This window comes from Bison bison, unplaced genomic scaffold (assembly GCF_000754665.1).
Source record: "Bison bison bison isolate TAMUID 2011002044 unplaced genomic scaffold, Bison_UMD1.0 scf7180017864035, whole genome shotgun sequence".
NCBI classification, from domain to species: Eukaryota; Metazoa; Chordata; class Mammalia; order Artiodactyla; family Bovidae; genus Bison; species Bison bison.
The window spans coordinates 5,279,323-5,287,491 of record NW_011494607.1 but is presented as its reverse complement, the minus strand read 5'-3'; the positions used below and the strand labels follow the sequence as shown (position 1 = coordinate 5,287,491).

General features: G+C 44.8%; 1 pseudogene; it reads left to right on the top strand.

The window, feature by feature from the left end:
* LOC104984755 overlaps positions 1 to 2,667 on the top strand; it is a 3,179-nt pseudogene extending 512 nt beyond the window's left edge.
* Positions 2,668 to 8,169: the final 5,502 nt, after the last annotated feature.

Here is an 8,169-nt window from a genome sequence, read left to right as displayed (position 1 = left end):
AACTAAGATCATGGCATCTTGTCCCATCACTTCATGGGAAATAGGTGGGGAAACAGTGGAAACAGTGTCAGACTTTATTTTTTGGGGGCTCCAAAATCACTGCAGATGGTGACTGCAGCCATGAAATTAAAAGATGCTTACTCCTTGGAAGGAAAGTTATGACCAATTTCTAGATAGCATATTGAAAAATGGAGACATTACTTTGCCAACAAAGGTCCGTCTGGTCAAGGCTATGGATTTTCCAGTGGTCATGTATGGATGTGAGAGTTGGACTGTGAAGAAGGGTGAGCGCCGAAGAATTGATGCTTTTGAACTGTGGTGTTGGAGAAGACTCTTGAGAGTCCCTTGGACTGTAAGGAGATCCAACCAGTCCATTCTGAAGGAGATCAGCCCTGGGATTTCTTTGGAAGGAATGATGCTAAAGCTGAAACTCCAGTACTTTGCCACCTCATGCGAAGAGTTGACTCATTGGAAAAGACTCTGATGCTGGGAGGGATTGGGGGCAGGAGGAGAAGGGGACAACAGAGGATGAGATGGCTGGATGGCATCACTGACTCGATGGACGTGAGTCTCAGTGAACTCTGGGAGTTGGTGATGGACAGGGAGGCCTGGCGTGCTGTGATTCATGGGGTTGCAAAGAGTCGGACACAACTGAGCAAATGAACTGAACTGAACTGAACTGAACGAACTGAAAATTCTCATCATCCCGAACCCCTAGGAACATACTCTAACTCTGGTAGACACAGGCATTGGCATGACCAAAGCTGACCTGTAAATAATTTGGGAACCATTGCCAAGTCTCACACTAAAGCATTTATGGAGGCTCTTCAGGCTGGTGCAGACTTTTCCATGATTGGGCGATTTGGTGTGGGCTTCTACTCTGCCTACCTAGTGGCAGAGAAAGTGGTTGTGATAACAAAGCATAAGGATGAGGAACAGTATGCCTAGGAGTCTTCTGCTGGCGGTTCCTTCACTGTCCATGCTGACCATGGTGAGCCTATTGGCCGGAGTACCAAAGTGATTCTCCACCTGAAGGAAGACCATAGAGAGTACTTGGAAGAGAGGCGGGTCAAAGAAGTGGTAAAGAAGCACTCACCGTTCATAGGCTATCCCATCAAACTCTATCTGGAGAAAGAACATGAAAAGGAAATCAGTGACTATGAGGCTGAAGAAGAGAAAGGTGAGAAAGAACAGGAAGATAAATATGATGAAGAGAAGCCTAAGATTGAAGATGTGAGTTCAGATGAGGAGGATGATAGTGGCAAAGATAAGAAAAAGAAGACAAAGAAGATAAAGGAGAAGTACATTGCTCAGGAAGAACTGAACAAGACCAAGCCCATTTGGACCAGAGACCCTGATGACATCACCCTGGAGGAATATGGTGAGTTCTACAAGAGTTTTACCAATTACTGGGAAGATCACTTTGCAGTAAAGCACTTCTCTGTAGAAGGTCAATTAGAATTCAGAGCACTGCTGTTCATCCCTCATTGGGCTCCTTTTGACCTCTTCGAGAACAAAAAGAAGAACACAAACTGTATGTCCGCCATGTGTCCATCATGGAAAGTTGTGATGAGTTGATTCCTGAATATCTCAACTTCTTCCGTGGGGTGGTTGACTCTGAAGACCTTCACCTGAACATCTCCTGAGAAATGCTCCAGCAGAGCAAAATTCTGAAGGTTATTCATAAGAACATTGTTAAGAAGTACCTTGAACTCTTTTCTGAGCTGGCAGAAGACAAGGAGAAATATAAGGAATTCTATGAGGCATTCTCTAAAAACCTGAAGCTTGGAATCTGTGAGGACTCCACTAACCGGCGATACCTTTCTGAGCTGCTGTGCTATCACACGTCCCAGTCTGGAGATGAGATGACTTCTCTATCAGAATACATGTCTCGCATGAAGGAGACCCAGAAGTCCGTCTGTTGCATCACTGGTGAGAGCAAAGAGCAGGTTGCGAACTCTCCCTTTGTGGAGTGCATGTGGAAGCAGGGCTTTGAGGTGGTGTATGTGATGGAGCCCATTGATGAGCACTGTGTGCAGCAGCTCAAGGAGTTTGATGGGAAGAGTCTGGTCTCCATGACCAAGGAGGGCCTGGAGCTGCCTGAGTACAAGGAGGAGAAGAAGAAGGTGGAGGAGAAGAAGAAGGTGGAGGAGAGCAAGGCCAAGTTTGAGAACCTCTACAAACTCACGAAAAAGATCTTGGATAAGAAGGTGGAGAAGGTGACAATATCCTGAAGACAGGCTCATGTCTTCACCCTGCTGCACTGTGATGAGCACCACAGCTGGACAGCCAACATGCAGTGCATCATGAAAGCTCAGGCACTTTGGGGCAACTTGACCATGGACTAAATGATGGCCAAAAGCACCTGGAGATCAGTCCTGATCACCCCATCGTGGAGACTCTGCAGCAGAAGGCAAGAGGCAGGCATAAACGGCAAGCCTGTCAGGGACCTGGTGGTGCTGCTGTTTGAAACCGCACTGCTCTCTTCTGGCTTCTCGCTTGAGAAAATCCCCAGACCCACTCCAGCCATATCTCCCACAAGATAAAGCTTGGCCTGGGCATTGATGACGACACAGTGATGGCGGAGGAGCCCAGTGCTGCTGTTCCTGCTGAGATTCCCCCCTTGAGGGTGACGAGGATGCCTCTTGCATGAAAGAAGTAGATTAGGAGTTTTTACCTGCAGCCTGCTCCCTCTGTGTAGCATCCCCATGGCTCCCCCAGTGGCAGCCCTAGTGGCCCTGGCTCACGTGGGTCCCTCTGCTGATGTCTAGTGGTTTTATTTCTGTCCTTCTGTCTAAGGCAGGATACAAGGGCCTCAAGCAAGCCCTATCCCTATCCACGTTTGACATGGGGTTTGAATATTGTGTGCTGTGTTTTTTGTTGTTGTTGTTCTGAAATTAAAGTATTGGGGAAAAACAAAACAAAACAAAACAGTGAGATACCACTACATGCCTCTTAGAAATGGCCAAAATCTAGAATGCTGCAAGAGCAAATGCTGGCAAGGATGAGTAGCAACAGGAACTCTCATCCATTTCTGGTGGGAATGCAAAATGGTATAGTCACTTTGGAAGAAAGTATGGTAGTTTCTTACAAAAAATAAACATACTCTTACTATAATCCCTCAATCTCTTTACTTGATAATTTACCCCAGTGAGTTGAAAATTTATGTCCACCCAAAAACCTGTACATGGATGTTTATAGCTTTATTCAGAATTGCCAAAACTTGGAAACAACCAAGATGTCCTTCAGTGGGTAAATAGATAAACTGTGATACATTCAGACAATGGAACATTATTCTGTACTAAAAAGAAATGAGCTATGAAACCATGAAAAGATGTGGAACTATGAAACCAGCTTCATTCCATAACCAATGAAATGTTATTTAGTGCTAAAAAGAAATGAGTTATAAAACCTTAAATGTACATCACTAAGTGAAAGAGAAGGCAATGGCACCCCACTCCAGTACTCTTTCCTGGAAAATCCCATGGACAGAGGAGCCTGGAAGGCTGCAGTCCATGGGGTTGCTGAGGGTCGGACACAACTGAGCGACTTCACTTTCACTTTTCACTTTCATGCATTGGAGAAGGAAATGGCAACCCACTCCAGTGTTCTTGCCTGGAGAATCCCAGGGACGGGGGAGCCTGGTGGGCTGCCGTCTGTGGGGTCACACAGAGTCGGACACGACTGAAGCGACTTAGCAGTAGCAGCAGCAAGTAAAAGATACTAATCCAAAAAGCCTGATACTATATGATTCCAACTGTATGATATTCTGGAAAAGGCAAAATTCTGGAGACAGGAAGAGGGTGAGTGGTTGCCATGGGTTAGAGTAGAGGGAGAGATAAAGAAGTGAAGCACAGAGGATTTTTAGGGCAATGAAACTACTCTGTATGACACTATAATGGTGGATTTGTTATACATTTGTGAAAATGCATAGGATGTACAACACCAAGAGTTCAACAATGCAGAGTATGGACTTTGGGTGATAATTATGTGTCAGTGCAGGCTCATTGATTATAACCAGTGTACCACTCTGGTATAGGGTGTTGACAGGCAGGGAAGACTGTGTGTACGTGGAGCCAGGGAGCATATGTGACATCTCTGTACTTTCTGCTCTGTTTTGCTGTGAACCTAAAATTGCTCTAAAAAATGTTTTTTTGAAAAAGTTAGAAGGATGCCAGTCCTGTTCTCTTTGTTTGATCTCAGCAGCTTAGCCGAGAAAGCATATAATTTTTCAATAGTATCCATGATGGTGACTGTAGAGATTTTAGTGGAAAGATTTATTTTATTCATGTAAGTGTAACTAACTGTCAGGTAATGAAACTAAAGGATATTTCCCCCCCAAGGTCAAACAAGAATGGGGTTTCTTTTTCTCTTAGAGAAAAGGAAACTTTTGCTCATAGTTCAAGTGCTTTTAAAGATTTTCCTCTTCTGAGTGGTCATGCAGTCATCTCCCCCACGTTTCCATTTCCTGACAAAACCCTTTAAAAGATGTGGCGATTCAGAGATCTGGTTCTAATAATGGTCTTGCCTCTGTAACTAAAGGACTTGCCTGGTGGTTCAGCGACAAAGAATCCACCTGCCAACGTAGGAGATGTGGGTTTGATCCCTAGGTCAAGAAGATCCCCTGAAGGAAGAAACTGCAACACACTCCAGTATGCTTGCCTGAGAAGTCCCATGGACAGAGAAGCCTGGTGGGCTACAGTCCATTGGTTTACAAAGAGTTGGACATGCCTAAAGTGCCTGAGCAGGCATGCTAAAAGATGTCTTCAGGGTAACCTGAGGAGTCTTAGTTATCAGCACCTGTCTGTGTAGAAGGTGATGACTGATAATGACCTGAGGAGGTCCCTTTTTCAGGAAAATAGCAGAATAAGCTGTACAATGGAGTATGGCAAGAATTTTATCTTGTGCAAAGAGTTTCTTGTCAGCCAACAGTTGTGTTTGGCAATCCTTCTTCTTTTCTTTCTTGTCTTAGAAAAGTCATTTTGAAAACATTCAGTCATCAGAATTCCTAAAACAGACTAAAAAAAAAAAAAAGGAAGAATTTTTCTTTGATGGCACCAGCAAGCACATAGTGAATAAAACAAGGAGATGCCTATTATAAAGAGATGTCCTGCAGATACAAGGGAACTGAGAGGTTGCCAGTTCTTCAATGATGTGCTTCAAAATACCCCTGAGTATGAACCATACTCTCCTGTTTCTTTGCACGTCTCACAGTTTTGTTTGTTTGTTTGTTTTTCCTTGTTGGTTAAATACTGCTTTTAAAATAACATATTATGAAAACTCTGATAATCAGACCATCCCCTCCCTCCCCTCCCCCTAACCAGGGTTTGTTGCTGCTGTTTGAGATTGTGGGTGTCACTGTAGTTGCTGTTTGTTTTTTTAGTGACTTCCCTGGACTAGTTATAGAGTCGATATTCTTTGCTATGTACAGCCACTGAAGTCTTTGCTCAGTTAGCCTGCTGCTGCTGCTGCTAAGTCGCTTCAGTTGTGTCCGACTCTGTGAGACCCCATAGACGGCAGCCCACCAGGCTCCCCCGTCCCTGGGATTCTCCAAGCAAGAACACTGGAGTGGGTTGCCACTTCCTTCTCCAATGCATGAAAGTAAAAAGTGAAAGTGAAGTCACTCAGTCGTGTCCGACTCTTAGCGACCCCATGGACTGCAGCCTACCAGGCTCCTCCATCCATGGGATAGCCTGGTGAACAGCTAATGATGGAGATACATGTACTAAAATTTCTTGAGCCAGTAAGTCTCCCAGCAAGTAAATTCCCAGTAAGAACTCCAAGGGGGTGCATTTCGGGACTTGCTTTTAGTGTTCTCACAGGGAGTTCACAACCCTACCTTAGCCTTCATTCTCTTCTCGTGCAGAATCTCGAGGCTAGTCAGAGGTGGAAAAATTAGTACCTTCTCAGGTCTTCCCTGGACATACTCAGAGCCCAGTACATGCAGGTGGCTTTCTAGATTCCAAGGAGTATGTTGAGCTTTTCAAAACCCCCCAAAACTTTTTATTCACCGGATTTTTCTTTTAAAATGTTTTGTTCAGCCCCTTATTTTCCCAACTCCTATTGCTATCATAGGCACCTGGGATGTTAATTGCCATGGATTTTTCTGAGATTTTGTTGTTTGGTTTTATTCTTTTCTGCCAATGAGGATTTTTTCAAGTCTAAGTATAATTGACTTACAATATTGTATTAGTTTCAGGTATATAAGAGTGATTTGATATTTTTATGCATCATAAAATGATCAGAAGTCTAGTTATCATCTATCATTATACAAAACAGTGTAATATAGTTATTGGCTATATTCCCCATGCTGTATATTAGATCCCTGTGATTTATTTATTTTATAAATAGAAGTTTGCACCTCTTAATCTGCACTACCTGTATCACTCCTCTTCCCATCCCCCTCCCTTCTGGCAATCACCTGTTTGTTCTCTGTATCTATGACTACTTCTCTGTGTTATGTTTGTTCATTTGTTTTGTTTTTGAGACTCCACATATAAGTGAAATCATACAGTATTTGTCTTTGTCTGACTTATTTCGCTTAGTATAATACCCTAAATCCATCCATGTTGTCACCAATAGATGAGTGAAAAAAGAATGAAATTGGTTTTTTTTTGGCTGAATAATATTCCATTGTATACATGTATACATGTATACCACATCTTCTTTATCCATTTATCTATTGATGGACACTTAGGTTGCTTCCATATCATGGCTATTTTTTTTTTTTTTTTGGTGTGCTGTATGGTTTGCAAGATCTTAGTTCTCTAGCTAGGAACTGAACCTCAGCAGTGACAGCATGAAGTCCTAACCACTGAACCTCCAGGGAATTCCCTTCATGACTATTGTTAATAATACTAAAATGAATAGTGGGCACATATATCTTTTCAAATTAGTGTTTTTAGTTTTTTTTTTTTCAGGGAAGTAAATACCTGGAAGTGAAATTGCTGAGTAGTATGGCCTGGAAAATCCCATGGATGGAGGAGCCTGGTAGGCTGCAGTCCATGGGATCGTGAAGAGTCGGACACGACTGAGCGACTTCACTCTCACTTTTCACTTTCATGCATTGGAGAAGGAAATGGCCACCCACTCCAGTGCTCTTGCCTGGAGAATCCCAGGGACAGGGGAGCCTGGTGGGCTGCCGTCTGTGGGGTCGCACAGAGTTGGACATGACTGAAGCGACTTAGCAGCAGCAGCATGGTAGTTCTATTTTCATTTCTTTGAGAAATCACTGTACTGTTTTCCATAGTGGCTATACCAATTTACATTCCCATCAACAGTGAGCAAAGCTCCCCTTTCTCCACATCCTCACCAACACTTGATATGTGTGTGTGTGTGTGTGTGTGTGTGTTTTGGATAATAGCCCTGGTAGGCAGGGTCAGGTCCCAACATAGTTCACTGTGGGCTCTTAAATTTTCTGGAGCTGCTGTCAACCTGCTGGTGGATAGGGCTAGGGCTGGATGCCAGGGAGGCTGGCTGAGGGGCCCAAAGTGTCTGGAGCTGCTGTTGGTCTGCTGGTGGATTAGACCAGGGCCCAGGTTAGCCTCGGGCTGGTGCCCACCCACTGGTGGGTTGTGGAGAGTCCTGGGGCTAGTGTTGGCCCACTGGAGAGGAGCTGGATCCTGGGGCCTCTGGTGGGTGGGACTGAGTCCCTGGGGCTCAGGAGGGTCCTATGGTAGCCCTCTTGATGGTGGGTGGGGCTGTGTTCCCATCCAGTTAGCTGCTTGGCTTGGGACATTTCAGGACTGGTGTCCACCGAGTAGTGGGAGGGTTGGGGTTCTGGTTCTAACAAGCTATAGGGAGGAGTCCAAAATGGGGTTGCCAGCACTGTCCTCATGGTGGAATATGTACCCCCAAATGGCTAGTGCCCGTGTTTATGTCCCTGGGAGGGAGGGTTCTAGTTGTCTCCTGTCGCTCCAAGAGGTGCTCCAAGATTAGCAAGTGGGTCTGACCCAGACTCCTTTACATACAGCTCTGTCCTGGGGCTTGGAGCATGTGAAATTTCATGTGCATCCTTTTAAGAGTGGAGTTGTTGTTCCCCTCTGCTCTCTGGCTCTCCCAGCTTTCAAAGCCAAATGTTCTGGGAGCTCATCTTCCCTGTGCGGGACCCCCAGATTGGGAAGCCTAGTTTGGGGCTTGGACCCCTTGTTCCTTGGGGAGAACCTCTGC